This window comes from Gekko japonicus, unplaced genomic scaffold, assembly GCF_001447785.1.
Source record: "Gekko japonicus isolate JY-2015 unplaced genomic scaffold, Gekko_japonicus_V1.1 scaffold135, whole genome shotgun sequence".
NCBI lineage: Eukaryota > Metazoa > Chordata > Lepidosauria > Squamata > Gekkonidae > Gekko > Gekko japonicus.
Genome location: NW_015175359.1, coordinates 763,744 through 781,151, shown reverse-complemented (window position 1 = coordinate 781,151; position 17,408 = coordinate 763,744).

Sequence of the window (17,408 nt, the reverse complement as noted above, 5' to 3'; positions counted from 1 at the left end):
TTCCTATGATGGCAACCCTGCTGCGGAAAGAATGCCCTAGCTCTTTTCTGGAGTGGCAACACCTTACATATATATGCCCAGGGGTCATTTAATAGAAAAAGAGGTGCTGGAGCTCATTAGCATAACTTATTCACATAACTTATTTGCATATGCCGCACCCCCTGACATCACCAGAAGTGACATCACCCACTGCTCAGGCTCCACTGGACTGTTTTGGATTGCTAGCTATTGGGGGGGGGGGACGTGCAGATCTGTCCTCGCAGAGGAGGGAGAGCTTGTACCTGAATAAAACTTGGTCTTAAAAATGCCACTGGACTGTTTTGGATTGCTAACTATGGGGGAGAGGGGAATGCATAGATCTGCCCTCACAGAGGAGGGAGAGCTTGTACTTGAAGGCGGGCCGGGGGGGGGGGCTCTGCAACTTACCTGGCTGCTTCTTGCTCCTCATGGCCCGACTGAGGGCTGCTAGAAGCAAGGGGAGGGGCTTGTTGCATATGGCCACCCCCTGGGCTCCTTACTGACCCCTGTATATGCCTTTATATAGTGTTTCTAAAGCAGACAAGAAGGCACAGTGCACCAGAAAGGCAGAAAGACAGAAACCGTGAAATTGGCTTTTTAAAAAACTAGACTTTGCTACCATCTTTGATATTGTATTCTCACCAATAATATTATATTCTTAATAGTATTCTTGCCACACACACACCTTGTTTAATGCCGCTATATGAACATGATATCACTGCTGAGATTAGTTTGAAAATTTGTAAGTTTAGTTTATAAGCTTATAGGAGGTGGGGAGCTCTCCTTTTCATTTATGAAAATGTCCCATGGGACTGATGGTGCTATTCAATATTGAAAAAAGAGGGGCAACAAATAGTACATATTAGCACATATCAATGAATGGAAGTCTGAGTGTGCCCTTCTGTGCTGTTTGAGAATCAACAACTCTGAAGGAAAGAAGGAGGGAGAGAGAGGCATATTCACTTACCTAATCAAGGAGTAACAACTCACAGTTCAAAAGATCCTAAGGGGACAAAACATTCCAAGAACCAGATGTATACTCTGAAAAAACTGTTTGGCAGGGATTCATAAGATCCTATGAAATCCCTTCTGTACTTAATGCAGAAACAGCATTCTGATATTTCCCCATCAAATACAGCAGAGTACTCATCCTTCAAATCTGGATTTCCATCTGACAGTTCTCTGGTTCAATTCAAAGTCTTTCACATCACTGCACAGATGGTCCCTCCCGCCCACTGGAGCATTCATTTTGCTTTACAAAATGAAAGAACATTCCTGTTTGAGAACCCCTCCAGCCTGAATCGGAAATAACTGCCTTCTGCTCTTTCTCAATAGAGCTGTTGAGCCAGAGTTGAGGGCCATGCAAAACAAGCAGCTCAAAGCCTCTGACTCTTTGTGTTAGTGTAGCATAGTGGCTGAAAGACTGGTTTCTGGCTCAGCAAGGCCCCAGTTCAAATCTTGAGGTAGCCACGAGCTTACTGAGAGCATTACAAAACGTTAAAAAGAACACAGAGCTACTGCTGAAAATGGTAGGCCTGTGTCAATCTTTCCTTTCCAAGAGCATTTAGTACAATTTACCTGCTGCCTGACATCACTGTGCTATATGTTTCTCCATCAGAAGTAGCCAATGAGGTGGTGCAGGGAAACTGCAGAGCAAGGATGTCTGGACACAGATTGAATTGTATTAGATGCTGTGAAGGGAGCCCCTGGCACCAGGTTGCCCTTCTCAGTGGTAGCCCTGTGTTCCTTGCAAAGTTTTGTTCGTCCTTAACATATCTTAAGCAAGCCATTTTTTTCTGAGTATATACACATGCTCTACCCATCTGCAGTATGGGGAAATAATACTAACCAACTTTACAAGATTGTCGTGACGGAATGTCAAGTGTGCTGCTATTATTAATCTTTCTGCAGTCAGAACTAATCAGGCTATAGCCAGCTAGGTGTCAGAACACTGTGTGAAGACAGGAAGTAATTGCTTCTGGAACACCGCTATTCATGTTTGCATGTGTTCTTTGATATTCCTAATCAAACAGGCACACAAAGGACATTATGCAGCCCCACCTATCTTCTGAAACAGAGGCATCCAGTCCCAAAACACTGTGTCACAGTTAGAGAACTCTTAAGTCACAGAAGTTTCATAGAGCTGAAAGGCACAGTGACAAAGACGCATAAATGAAGTACATAAATAAAGTTCTACGACTTTGCATCTGAATAAAACAGGAGCTCAGTGAAACTTTTAAGACTAACAAAATTTATTCCAGCCTCAGCTTTTATGAATCAAAGTGCACTTCATCAGATGTGTAGGAGTGTAAATCCATCACAACTGAAAGAGAAGAGAGGGTGTTATGATGAGAAGCTGATTCAAAACAAGATCCAGTCCAAAGAGTAATAAGTGTGAAACAGGTACAACTGTTGTCAGATTGCCAAAATGTAAAACCTTGTGCAGGATGCAATGAGATAAAATGACGCAACAGCAATTTACAGAGGTATAGGTGGGGGAGATATGTAAGATATTGGCACCTATAGTCGGTAAAAAAAATCTCATGTCCCTCTTGCGACTAGGGATGGGCACGGACCAACTCATGAACTAAACTTTATTATGAATTTTGAGCGGTTTGTGGTTTGCGAACTGAAGTTCATGGCAGGTCAACCAGCATGAACTTTCAACAAACTTTCAAGCAGTTCGTGGAGGTTCATGCGGGTTTGTGAATGGATACATTTCTAGATAGACGGTCTCCCCTCAAACAAAATGTTTACCAACCTTCAAAGCAACGGTGTGTGTGTGTAATTCTCAAGCCTCGGAAACACTGTTGTCAGTTTCAAACTAGTCATGTCAGTTTCAAGAAGGTTCCCCCCTCCCTTAAGGGCCTTCCTTTGTGTTCACTTCCCATTTTCTTGCACAGAGCTTGCAAAATCCCATGCCCCTGCTTGGATTTGTGACTCTGTACTTTGAGATCAGTCCTTTTAAGCTTGCAATGCCAGTAGCGCTGAGTTCTGCTGGGCACTCTGTGATTACACTGGTACTGCTGGCATTCTGTACATTGGCACTGGGTTCGCTGGGCTTCCAACCTGCCCCCCTGCTTGGATTGTGATTCTGTATTTGGCATCAGTCCTGCTGAGCTGGCATTGCCACATTGGCAATGGGTTCTGCTGGGCATTCTGTGATTGCACTGGTACTGCTGAGCACTCTGTACACTGTACTGGTTATGCTGGGCTTGCAAAAATGCCCCCCACTTGGATTGGGATTGAGCTGGCATTGCCACATTGGCACTGGTTCTGCTGGGCTTCCAACCCCACCCCTGCTTGGAGTGTGATTCTGTTCTAGACATCAGTCCTGTTGAGCTGACATTGCCCCATGGCACTGGATTCTATGGGGCACTAGTACATTGCACTGGTTCTTTTGCAAAAATGCTCCCCCCTTTAGTTTCTACTGCAGAGATTCTCTGGTTTGATCTTAGTCCTGTTGGGTTTGCACTGCCACAGTGGAACTGGTTGTGCTGGGCTTGCAAAAATGCCCCCACCTTTTATTTCTACTGCAGAGATTCTCTGGGACTTTGATTTGGTTTTGCTGGGCTTCTATTGCCCTTGCCTTTTTTTTTGCTGGTTTCCCCCCCCCCCTTCATTGGAAACAATGGAGGATGAAGGCACCTTCTTTGGGGGGCTGTAACTCAGAGCCCGTAAATCCAATCCTCACCAAACTTGGAGGGCAGGTAGTCAGTCAGAGATCTCCTGCATATGGTGTCTCTATCATGCCTGGGGGGGCATTCTACTGCATCAAGGACCTCATGAACAATCTCGGAAGCTACTACTTGGATGGGAGACTTCCTTGGAATACCAAGTTGGGAGAACAGAGGCAGGTTTTATTCAGCCACCTCTCTGAATATCCTCCAGGATCCCAGTAGGGGTCAATCACCACAGGTCAATGTGACTTCCAGGTGCAGACACATGCAAACACACAAAATAAATAAATAAAAAGAACCTCATGAATCAAACTGGTTCATTTCGTTCTTAAAAATGTGTGACATTCATGGCTCACGAACCAGGCATGCCACAAACCACAAACTGAAATGAAGGGCATTTTCCCAGTTCATGTTCATCTGTACGAGTGACTGGCACATGATCCCCTAGCTAGCTTCATGGCTGAGCTGGGCCTCCTCAATCCTAGTCTAATGTTCTAACTACTACACAATTCATATGGTGGTCATAAGTTGGAAATGTGAATGTTATAATTGTGTACAGGCAACAAGAGGGATTTAGGATTAAGCCTGCTAGCTTCTCTCCCTCTTATTCATCCTAACATCAGCACAGAGTCTGCATGTGTTCAAACTGGCAATACATCTGTAAACTCCATCTGCACAAGTGGGGGAACCCTGCTTTTGAGGGTTTCCTGACTGTGGAATGATGGCCACGTGGCACATATAGTTTTTTAGTCTGCATAAACAAAGATTGGGTAATGGACACAATCCTGCTCCCCCCCTCCTCTGCACAAGTTGCTTGCACATAGTTACACTGTGTGTGCAAATCTTATATCTGCTCCTGTTGCAAGCAAGGGCCTGGCTGCAGGGCAAGGATCTAAGAAGGAGCCCAGATTTCAAAAGCCGTCAGCTTTGCTTCATATATCTGCATTTCGATTTCATTTTCTTCCTTGTGAGAAATGAACTCGCAAGCCTTTGTTTTTGAACAATTTTCTCTTCCATTGTTCTGAGGGTTTTTTGCATCGGAAGGTGGAGACTCTAGTCCATGAAAGCTTATGCTGGAACAAGGCTTTGTCAGTCTGTTGCAGCAAAAGAAATGAGTTCAGTGGCACCTTAAAGACTAACACAGCTGACCCTCTGCATTTTTCCTGTCAAAGCAAACATCTTGCTGACATTGATTTTACATCAGTGGGCAATACCAATGGCATAAAAGGGGGGGGAGAGAGAATTGTCAATGAGGACAATAAAAATTGGGCAGAACAAGCCGGTGACGGCAACCACAAATGGAACAAAAATGGCTGTTATCGGCTCATCCCTAAGGTTGTCCTGTCCTTGGCTGCAAATTGCACCGCGCCCTTGCTAGTGATTCAGCACGCCCTTTGAGAAATATGGAAATAGCAGCCAACTCTTCTGCTTATGCTACCAATATATCTTGAAGCAGGGGTGGAGAGACAACCTGAGTGATCCGATGATGACATCAGTTACTCTTTTAAGCGCAACACTGATCACTTCCATGAGCCGGACCATCCATTACCAGGCTCTTGAGATAGCCATATAGTTATAACCACAGGCTGTCAAAAGAGAGAGAAAGCACAGGCAAATGGAGGGAGGCCTCCCCCCACCCCCGCATACCTTCTGAATATGTTCTGTGCAAGCAGGGCTTTGAATTGCGAGCAGATCTTTGGGCATTAAGTCACAAAAGTTGATTGCACCAAAATGGGTAGAGATCCATTCTCATGCTCCACCAAAATGACAGCCACTTGCTTCTTTTGAGACGGCAATGACGGCAGCCGCTTCTAAATGACTTTCTTCCTTTGATATTTTGTTTTACGAGCAACAGAGAGAACAGAGGGTTGCAGGATTGACAACCCAAGAGAGACTGTGGAGGGGCGGGGGAGAGACTTGGCTGTTGGATTCATTTTACCAAAATGGATGTAATTTGCTTGCAAGTTGCCGTTTGGAAATCTTTGTTCGTGTTTCATAAAGTAAGGCCGGGAACTGACGAGTGAAAAGCTGGTTCGGAAATTGCCTGACAAAATAACAGACATGGGGCTCTCAGTCCATTTCAGTGCTACCCCCCACCCCCACTATCAAGAAAACAAGACGGAGGTGGAAATGGAAGCTAGGCGGGAGGACTGATACTTACCTGGAGAAAGAGCCTGATGGCCAGCAATAGCCCATCCTGTCTGGAGCTCTAGTTTTGCTGTTCGGCTGCATTATTTGTTTGCCTTCTCCTGTTCTATTGTATACTGTTTTGTTTCATTTGAAATGTAGTGTCGACAGAGGGGTTTGTGGGTATTGTGGACCACCATAAAGACACATCAGTGGGTTTCAAATCAAGCCTGAACTCTCCCTAGACACTAAAATGACTCAACCGAGGCTGTTGTACTTTGATTATGAGAAGACAAGAGTCACTGGGGAAGACAATAATGCCAGGGAGAAGTTCAAGCCACAGCCCTCAGTTTGCAAGAGCGGAGCAACAGGACATTTTGGAGGACATTAATTCATATGGTGGTCATAAGTTGGAAATGACTTGACACTGCTTAACACATACATACAAACACACACAGAGTGAGTTTTGTTAGTGCCCTGATTTTATACTCCAGTGTTAATTCACTGTTTGTTGTATGTTTTATATTATTCTTATTACCTTGTTTTAATTGTGTTATCAGTCTTGAGTCTCAGTTAGAAAAGTGGATTACTAATGAAGTAAGTAAACAAATAATATGCATCCTCTAGGGAGCCTCAGAACTGTGACTGGAGGACAAGTCTGCATGATTACCTGCCGGGGGCTCTAAGGTAGGGTCTTTGTTAGGCCTGGTTCACACATTACCTGTCCACCTACCTGGTTATTTAAAATGTTTTTACCCTGCACACAGAACACACTGCTATCCAGGGCTCTTTGTGTAGAAAAAGCCCAGCAGGAACTCATTAGCATAATAGACCACACCCAGCAGCAGGAGCTCATTAGCATATGGGCCACACCCCTGACAGCACAGCTCATTAGCACATTAGGCCATACCCACATGTTACCAGAAGTGTGGTCATCCAGCCACACTCACCTTTCGCTTGTTATTCTGTTTACCTTGTTTGTTGTCAAAACCCAGGGCCTTTTTTTGTAGCAGGAACTCTTTTGCATGTTAGGCCACACACCCCGAATGTAGCCAATCCTAATGAGTTTCTGCTGTTGGGTGTGGCCTATTATGCTAATGAGTTCCTGCTGGGCGTGGCCAACTTAGGAGCCAGCCGGAACTCCTTTCCTGTGCGTTCCTGCCCAAAAATAGCCCTGCTGCTATCCAAACAACTACCAGATACAATAAAACAATGACAATGCTCAATAAAATCCAGCCTGTAATAAGAAACAATTCAACTCAACTGAAGAGGGGCCATGGCTCAGTAGCAGAGCATCTGCTTGGTATGCAGATGGTCCCAGGTTCCATCCCCAGCATCTCCAGTTCAAAGATCAGGAAGTAGGTGATGTGAAAGACCTCCATCTGAGACCCTGGAGAGCTGCTGCCAGTCTGGGTAGACAATACTGACCTCAATGGACTGCTGTTCTGATTCAGTATAAGGCAGTTTGACACACGCTCAACTCGCAGCAAGTTAGGACCAAGGGAAAAAACGAAACAAAACAAAAAGACAGGAGTCATCAGAACTCTGGAGCAAGCACAACAGAATTGGCAGAGGATAAAAGAACCTGAAAAACTAGGGTCTGATGGCTACACACAAGGGGAAAAGAGAAAAGAAGTATATAGGAGAGGGAATACGTGCAGGAGGGAAATGAGGTGGTAAAATGAACATACGGAGCTGCCCTTATGCTGAATCCAACCATCAATCCAGCAAGGTCAGTATTGCCTACTCAGACTGGCAGCTGCTCTCCAAGGTCTCAACCAGAGGACTTTCACATCACCTACTGCCTTGTCCTTTTAACTGGAGATGCCAGGGATTGAACCTGGGACCTTTTGCATACCAAGCAGATGCTCTGCCACTGAACCCCAGAGAGAATGGACTGCACTACTTCAGATTGCAGGTGGAGGATCAAGTTCTAGAATGCCCACATGTGCTAAGCATGTCCCTGCAAACAGAGTGCCAGCACAGCAGACAAAGGAGGTAGGGTAGAATTGTTCTCCCAGTGTTCTGCTTTGAGGGAGTTTTGCATGCAAAGGAACATTCAAAACTGCAATCTACCCCCTGCAGGCCATGCAATTGCTTCTGAGCTCTGCTAAACTTACTCCCACATCTCATTCTCCTGAAGGTGTAAACCAGGTTTTGTTAGGCAGCAGCTTGAATAGACCAGACTAGCCAAGTTTGTTGGAGCTTAGAAGCTAAGCAGTGTCAGCCATGGTCAGTAGTTGGATGGGAGACCACCAGGGAAGGCCAGGGTTGCCGTGCAGGGGAAGGCAGTGCTAAAACCACTTCTGTTCATCTCTTGCCTTGAAAACTCCACAATGGCATTTTATTATTATTTTATCATGTGACAGCCCTGAGAAGCAAACAAGTGACTGAAGGAAGAATGTGTTACCAAAAACTCCCTCAACTCACTAGGCTAAAAGCAACGGGGTAGTTTGTGATAGGGGAAATGGCACCGGGGAGAAAGTCCTACCTTCTTCAGCTCCAGAGCTCCAATCCATATCAGGGCCCCCTGCTCTTGGAGGCTGTATTATATGTTGGGGGAATCATATGTCACATATATTGTGGCCCATGTAAATGTATAAAACCTAATCTGTAAGGGGACCCAGAGAGCCAGGATCAGCTATTTAAGTGAACGGACTGGGTCTTCTGCCATGTAATGTGTGGAACAACCATTGTTGCTTTAATAGCCACACAGGTGAAGAACATAAGTCAACATTATTTACCAGATTTCCTGCTGTCACTTTGAGCTGCAGAAGGAACCAGCTTGTAGTGCGAAAGGAGTTAAAGAGAAGATATAGCTCGGGCTGATGGCTGGGGGGGGGGGCACAGCAGAAGGGGAAAGCTGCCGGTGGCAGGCTCAGTAATAAAGAGAAAAAGGTTCTGGAATTAGCTGCGTGGCAGTAAATTTCCAGGATAATACAAAAGTGCTTTCCTCTGGATGGAAACTGCAGCCGATTTGCAGGATTCCTCGGGCACCGGAGGATGAAATTAGTGGCTCCCACTCAAGGCAATGACAAGGCAAGGATCCTAAGGCCCCCCCCCCAAATACACACACACACACACACACACACACACACACAGAGCATCTCCTTTAAGAGCTGGGAAACATTTATTTATTTATTTACTTTGGTTTCATTCATTCCCTTTCCCCATCTCTGTCACCTTCCTAATTTGCCTTTAGAGTCTCGGGTGGGGAAGAATCACAAGGAATGAACAGTTTCCAGGAGAGGATGCGGAACTGGGAAATGAGACTGCATCTTTACTAGCAGCTAATGGTGCAGTCCTAAGGGGGTCTACTCAGCATGCTACTGAAGCCTACTCAACAGGGCTTAATCCCAAGAAAGTGTAATTCAGGTAGCATTGTTATAATGCAATCCTAAACAGAGTTACGTTCCTCTAGACCCATTGACTTCAATGGTTTTAGGAAGGTGTAACTCTGCTTAGGATTGCACTGTAAGAGACTGGCCCGCTTGAGGATGTCTCTGGTTTGAATCTCACCTCTCTCAAGCACTCGCCAGGTGGCCTCAGTTAGCTAAAATGCAATTTCTTAACTCTCCCCTGACCTGGAAAGCCCAGGCTGGCCTGATTTCATCAGATCTCGGGGGCTAAACAGGGTCGGCCCTAGCTGGTATCTGGATGGATGACCTCCAAGGAATACACAGAGGCAGAGAATGGCAAAACCACCTCTGAAACATCTCTTGCTTTAAAAAACTAGTCTAGCTCACCACCTAGTGGTGCATAACACTAAACAGCTAGGACTTCTAGCTGCCAGACAATCTTAGGATCTCCTGGCTATACTACACACACTGCCATTTGATGATAATAATAATAATAATTATTATTATTATTATTAATTTCCCATCTGCAATATGAGGATGATAATGAGGCTTAAGTATCTTGCAGTGTTGTTATAAAGAGTGCAAGAAGATGCATCTTTGGAAGCACTGCAGAAGTGCTACTGCTGGACCACATGTGGTTATTATTCCTCTGGTGCCCCTCTGTTTTGAGCCAAACTCATGGGTTCTGGGGTAACAGTTGCAGAAGGGTAGCTGTGTTAGTCAGTTCTTGGGGGGGAAATCAACCTGAGTGTGAAAGTGTGAAATCCAGTCATAACCAACTCCTGGTGACCCCATGAAGTTTTCACTCATGGGCTTTTCAAGGCAAGAGATGAGCAGAGGTGGTTTGCCATGGCCTTCCTCTGCATAGCAGCCCCCTCTTCCTCAGCAGTCTCCCATCCATGTACTGAACCTGTTTAGCTTCTGACCTCTGATAAGACTGGCATGCAGGCAGGTGGCAGGGGAGATGCGTGGGCAGGGAGTTAGTGGCAGTGGACCCCACCAGAAGCCCTGGGCCCTGGCAGCTGCCCAACCTCAGTGTCTGCTGATGCTGGCTTTGCTGGGGCCTGTCTCAGCTGCTAATCTCTTCCGCAATGAATAAGAACATAAGGACATATGAGAAGCCCTGTTGGATCAGGGCAATGGCCCAGTGCAAAACTCAGTGTCACACAGTGGCCAAAACGCAGGTGCCATCAGGAGGTCCACAAGTGGGGCCAGAATTCCAGAGGCCCCCCCACTGTTGCTCCCCCCAAGCCCCAAGAATACAGAGCATCACTGCCCCAGACACAGTGTTCCATCTATACCTTGTGGCTAATAGCCACTGATGGACCTCTGCTCCATCTGTTTATCCAATCCCCTCTTGAAGCTTCCTATGCCTGTAGCTGCCACCACCTCCCGTGGCAGTGAATTCCATGTGTTAATCACTCTTTGGGTGAAGAAGCCCTTTCTTTTATCTGTTCTAACCTGACTGCTCACTAATTTCATAGAGGGCCCACTAGCTCTGAAGCTGGTTCCGGGCTTAACTGGGCCAGAATCCTGCAAAGGTTTTACTTATTTATTTATTATTTGGGCTTATAGCCCGCCCATCCCACGAGCGGGCTCAGGGCGGGTAATATCATAAAACATACAATAAATACAATTAAAATTAAACAATTTAAACAATGTGAAAATAATAAACATTAAAACACAGTCACACTTCTAACAAATCAGCTGGCTGTGGGGGTTCCCCAGCATATTATTTGGGTTGATAGGTGGGTAGGTGGGTGACAACCACCACAATGATCTCACTCGATAGCTGGGGCATGGGCTGCAAGCCTGGCACTGTGTCTCTGCCCCCCCCCCGTGTCTCCACTGAACTTTTTGGGTAGGGATCAGACCCTAGAGGGCTGGTGGTCTAGGCCCTGTCTTGGCACAACAGAGGCATAGCTGTCACCGTGTCTGTCAGCACGAAGGTAAGATCCCAACCATAGGATGTTTGGTCATGGTCTCGAGAACTGCGGGTTCTAGATCTAAGAGGATGCCCACAGTACTGGGTTGTAGGAAAGCAGTGCAGATGGATTCTCCTGCCTGGAGATTGGAAACCCAAAGGTATTTGTGTGCTAACAGCATGAGAAGTCTGGTGATTGCTGACGCAGTCGGTTTAACCTTGAGAGAGTGGGAGTGGCAGAGATAACAGAGAGCTGCCTGTACACACACACACATTCCAAAAGGAAGCTCGAATGCTTGAAACTTTCCCTTACGCAGAGAGAAGGAGGGAGAGAGAGGAAGGGGGGAGGAAATGGGGGGGAAACTGAGCTTATAAATAAATGCTGGGAAACCGAGAGGTTTGAGATAGCTTCCTGCAGACTTGTGTCCTGTCGTCTTTGCATCGCGTGCACCCCTGCACCCCACACCCCAACAAGGGTTCTGCTTGGCCACCCTGACCTTCCACAGAGAAAGTTTCCGTTTTTTCCTCCAGCTCATCTGGTTTGGTGAGCCAGTTTGGTGTAGTGGTTAAGTGCGTGGACTCTAATCTGGGAGAACCGGGTTTGATTCCCCACTCCTCCACTCACAGCTGCTGGATGACCTTGGGCAAGCCATAGTTCTGTCAGAGCTGTTCTCTCAGGGGCTGTTCTCTCAGAGCTCTCTCAGCCCTGCCTACCTCACAGGGTGTCTGTTGTGGGGAAGGGAGGGGAAGGGAAAAGAGTTTGTAAGCCACTTTGAGACTCCAAGTGAAGGACAAGGTATAAATCCTATCTCCTCCTCCTCTTCCTCCTCCTCTTCATCTTCTTCTTCCTCCTCTTCATCCTCCTCCTCCTCAGAAGAGTTGGAGTCTGGGACTGTGGCTGGCTCAGCAGGGGTCATGCCATTCATTCGGCAATGCCAAAAGACTTTGAGTTGTGCTGGTAACACTGCTATAATTATTATATTGAAAAGAAAGTCCAGCCAATGTTCTTCAAATACAGGGCTGATTGATTGATTGATTGAAAAGAGTGGGTCTTACTGAGGAACTTTCCTCCTCTTCTGAAATCTCCTGCTTCTATTTGAGGGATAAATGGTTTCTCAGTTCCATTCATCCATTGGTGTGTCTAGGAGTGTCCTACGAATGCATCTTCAAGGTCAAGAAAAGGCATGGTGGGGGTCGTTAGCATCTACTTCTTCTCCCCTCTCCCATTTCTATAGCTCACTGTCCCATAGATGACTGATTATTATACTGTAGTAGCAGGGGATGGTGCAGGATGGGGGGGGGGCCCTTCGAGAGCCAGTTTGGTGCAGTGGTTAAGTGTGCAGACTCTAATCTGGGAGAGCTGGGTTTGATTCCCCACTCCTCCACTTGCACCGGGCTGGATGACCTTGGGCAAGCCATAACTCTGGCACAGCTGTTCTTGAAAAAGAGCAGTTTTTGTGAGAGCTCTCTCAGCCCCACCTACCTCACAGGGTGTCTGTTGTGGGGAGGGGAGGGGAAAGGAGTTTGTAAGCGCTCTTCCTTTGGGTAGTAAAGGGCAGGGTATAAATCCAATCTCTTCTCTTCTTCTTTGTGGTCCGGATGGGAGCCACAAATGGCCTAACCAGCCTCAAGATCACTGATGAGTCAGTCCCACATTGTCCTCTGGCCCAGAGTTCCCATTATATCTCTGATCCTTCATCCTCCAGCTACAGCAACCTTTGATGGCACCAAAATCTCCTGATACCTCAAATGATTCACCTCTTATGCCTCACTTTCCCATAAAGCCTGGAACTCCAACCCAAAGCACCTGTTTGATGCCACCTCTTTCTTTCATATCTTTATTTGAAATATCAAATTTCTTAAAGCTGTTGGCTTAATGTTATATTATTTATTTCTATTTACTTCATTTATACCCCACCATTCTCCCCCAAATGGGGGCTCAAAGCAGCGTATGCCATTCTCCTCTCCTCCATTTTATCCTCACAACAAACCTGTGAGGTAGGTTAGGCTGAGAGTGTGTGAGTGATCCAAGGTCACCCAGCAAGCTTTCATGGCAGAGTGGGGATTTGAACCTAGGCCTCACAGTGCCTTGTCTGACGCTCTAACCTGTACACCACACTATTTCTTACCCCTAATGGAAACAACATTTCACATTTGGTTTGCTCTCATTCACTTCTTGCCACCGTCTCTTCTTCTCCCCCCCCCTTCCCTTTTTCTATCTTTGCCAGTGTTGAAAGTAAGACTGTGAGCTCCTTGGAGGCAGAGACCCGTCTCTTTTTATTTTATTGTGCTGTTGGTATAAAAGTACTAAGTCCATTGATGGTCCATAAAATAATTGTTCTTAAATAATTTTTAAAAACCCACTCTTTACATGTGAAAAATGTGGGATTCCCTTCCAGCATATGCTTAACTAGTGTCAACCACAATCCACATTAAGAATTATGAAGACAGAAGTTAGGTTGTTAAGGTATCCCTTGGTCTTCCATCATGTGAGATTTGATCTAGTGTTAAAGTGATGAGAATTTAAAATAGAAAGAATAGGATATTGTGAACAAACCCCGTGACTCAGTCTTTCAGTCTTTATGCTAACCTGACAGTTAAGGCTTAGGATGAAAATGCAGTAGTGCAGTAAAACCTTATCCCCTTTGCAGTCTCTGTAGCCTTTAGCCAACCTCATAAGCAGATCTTGCTGCCTAGAGCTGCACTCCCCTACCTGATCTTTTCCCAAAGTGCAAAGGGTTCACTGTGCCATCAAAACAGCCTACAGCCGGGCCCTGACCTGGATAGCCCAGGCACACCCGATCTCGTCAGATCTCAGAAGCTAAGCAGGGCTGTCCCTGGCAGGTACTTGGATGGGAGAGCTCCATGGAATACCAGGGCCCAGGATGCAGAGGCAGGCAAGCAGCATGCCACCTCTTTGAAACATCCTAGCCCCACTAGGGGTTGCTAGAAGTCACCATGACTGCCAGGCACGCAAGCAAGCAAGCACACACACACAACATAAAAAAACAACAACCCCCCCCCTACAATCTAAATCCTGCTTTGGCTCCCGCTTCCCAACTCAGTCAGCAGCACTTGGCATAGCCAGCCTTCAGCATGATGCCTGCCTCTCTCCATCTATCACTATTCCATTATCATCCCTAGAAGCCTATAGAAGAGCGGAAAATCTTGTACATCACCTCAGAGGAAGGATGGGATGAAAGAGAGACAGAAGGACAACAGCCAGAGTTCATGCATTCCCACCCTCATCCCACTCTAAAGGTGGATTCAAGCCCAAAGGTACCCAAGAGGTTCAAAACACCACAAGGGAGTTGGCCTGGCATCCCTCAGCTGCCCCCTTGAATGTACTGCCACCGGAAGTCTTTCTCAGATTTAGGTGGTAGATTAAGAAGGGCAGCTGTGTTAGTCTGTCTGTAGCAGTAGAAAAGAGTAAGAGTCCAGCAGCACCTTCAAGACGAACAAAATTTGTGGCAGATACTTATCTGAAGAAGTGAGCAGTGACTCACGAAAGCTCCTACCCCACCACAAATTTTGTCAGTCTTTAAGGTGCTACCGGACTCATACTCTTTTCAAATTTAGATGGACATGGTTCAGTAGTTTCTACTTTCTACATGAATTATGCCGATGTTTCTGACAATTCCTTTCTCAGGATAAAGGCGAATCAACACCCTGTCCAAATGGGACTTTTTAATATATAATGTATCTTAAGTTTCTCATACATTACAAACAATGAAGTTACATGCGCAGGTAAGCAATTAAAAACATATCTCATTTTACAACTGTTTTAAACTAACCAAGAGGCTGACATTTGGACAAAAAGGTTAATAAACAGATTAATGAGTTAATAAAAGGTTAATCAACAGGAAGAAAAACAGGAAGGCAAGAAGGAAGAACAGGCATCCTGCTGTACAGTTGGAAGTCAGTGGATAAAAATGTCCACTGAGCGAGTGGTGCAGATTGAGTATCATTATCTTCTTTATATGCAGTGAGAAGACTGAGTAAGAAATCATCTACATGAGCCTCAACTCTTAGGGCTTTCGCTTGGTGTGTTATTTTGCCTAAAGACAGTTGACCGGCAAAGACAGAAGGCAGTTTGATACTAGGAGAGCTTCACTGGCTAGCAACTCATTTCTGACTGGGCATAAGTCAAAGTGCTGGTTCTTACCCACAAAACCTTAAGGGTATGGCTAGGGTACCTGAAGGAGTGCCTGCTAAGATATGAACCTGCACGATCATGAAGATCTTCAAAATCTCCATCCTGAGGGCCACTTACCTTGGAGGTAAGACAGTGGTTACCAGAGACAGCACATTCTTTGCTGTGGTCTCTTCTCTCTGTCATTCTCTCCCAGCACCCATTCATCAGTTGCCTACATTGCTGAGCTTCTGGCATGCAGTGAAACCATCATTATTTATTGTTGCCTACATTGCTGAGCTTCCGGCATGCAGTGAAACCATCATTATTTATTCAGGTGGGAACCAACATTGTCCTGGCTGATGATTGTAATCTTTTGGTTTCTTGATTTTTGTTTCAGTTTAAATAGTGCACTGTTTATATCATATTTTAAAGTTGCTTGGTTTCGCCTGCTTGGTGTAGTCTGCCTTATTGTTCATGAAGCTGTCTTGATACCAAATCAGATCTCCTGCAGCATTATCTAATCTGCCTGGCAGCAGCAGTTCTCCGGGCAGAGGAGGGTATTCCCCTACCCCTGTTATCTGAGATCCTTTTCACTGGAAAGGCTGCAGACTGAACGTGGGACTGTCCGCACGCAAGGCGGACGTAGCACCACTAAGCCATGCTCCTCATGGAGCTATGTGGGATCATAAACAATTTAAAACACATTTTATTTGTTTATAAACTGTCTCGAGAAACCTGTGGGTTTAGTAGGCTGGTTTAGAAATATTTTAAATAAACATGAGCAAGCCCAGGTGTTTTCTCAAAGCACATTTTAAGGAGATGTTAAGCCTCTTGCTCCCTTTTCCAGCTACCCCCAACTTTAGGCACAATACAAGGAGGGGAAATGACCAGAGCTGCTCTTTTGATGCTGTTGAGATTTCAGTGAATGTGCAAGGTAAGCGCTGAACTTGTGCCCTCCTCCGATAACAAGAGTTTTAGAATCTATAGCTTCACAGCTTTTTGTGGTGATGGCTAATTGTAATTACAGTACAAGCTGCTTTGATGGCCCAACAGTGGTTATAACATAAATGTAGGTATGTAGGACTAGATGGATGGAAAGGTAGAAGGGGAAGATGAGAAGACAGACTCAAGCAGAATTTCTTATCAAAGTACCATCTCTGGCAGACTTCCTTTGAGAAACGAAATGATGGAGCATCTGTTTCTCAAGCTTTAAAGCCTTCCTTGGTTGACTTTGTGAGAATTATGCCCCCTCCCCTTTACAAAGCTGACTTGACTTAGCCAAGAATCTCTTGGTAAAGTATAGATCAGAAAAGGGTGAACTGTTGTATCCTTTAGGCGCCAGTAGACTCCAGACCAAAAGCCAAAATGATCTGGCACAGGCAGTGATGGTTAGATTTCCCCATAAAGCTGTCATTCCCGAGCCATATGAGCTTCAAAAGTATGGACTGTTTGCACTCAGAGGCAATGGCGGAGGTAAGTGGAGAGTGATGAACTAGCTTGCCTCCTGAAAGTTCCCCTCATACCGACCAATTGGCTGTGGGTCTTTGACTTTTCTGAATGTGCAGGAGATAGCAACACCACAACATTGATATGAAATACTCACCAAGTCTCTCTTTTTTTTTTTTACTTACAAGTGAAAGTGTGTATGTGCCATGGTGGGGACTAATTTTATTTTTACTATACTTTGATTGTAAAGGCGGGGGGGGGGGGATCAAGTTACTTTGCAGCCTGCATGCAAACTGTGAACCACTGGCTGGAAGCCCTTGATTCAGGTAACACAGGAGTGTTATGCCTAGCCCCATGAATGCTCACAGATGGCGCCTCTGCCCCAACTGTGCAACTGATGCAAATATAACCAGAAGCTGATGGAACAAAAGTCGGCATGAAGATTTGCAATCATAATGGGATTTAGCCATTGGACAAGGATAGTTCCACATGGGGTTTTGTCTGGGCTCAGCTGTAGCAATTTAATCCTGCCACTGCCTGCAAGACACCTCGCAAGGGTCCCAGTTCTGGCACTCAGACCAAATGATAACCTGGAGAAGCCCCCAGACTATTGCTCAAAGCCCCGCACACTTAGGTAATGGTAGATCAGCATTTCCATTATATAGGTACTCCTTTTGGTGATACGCAAAAATCTCAGAACCAGCACTGCTCCTGTCCAG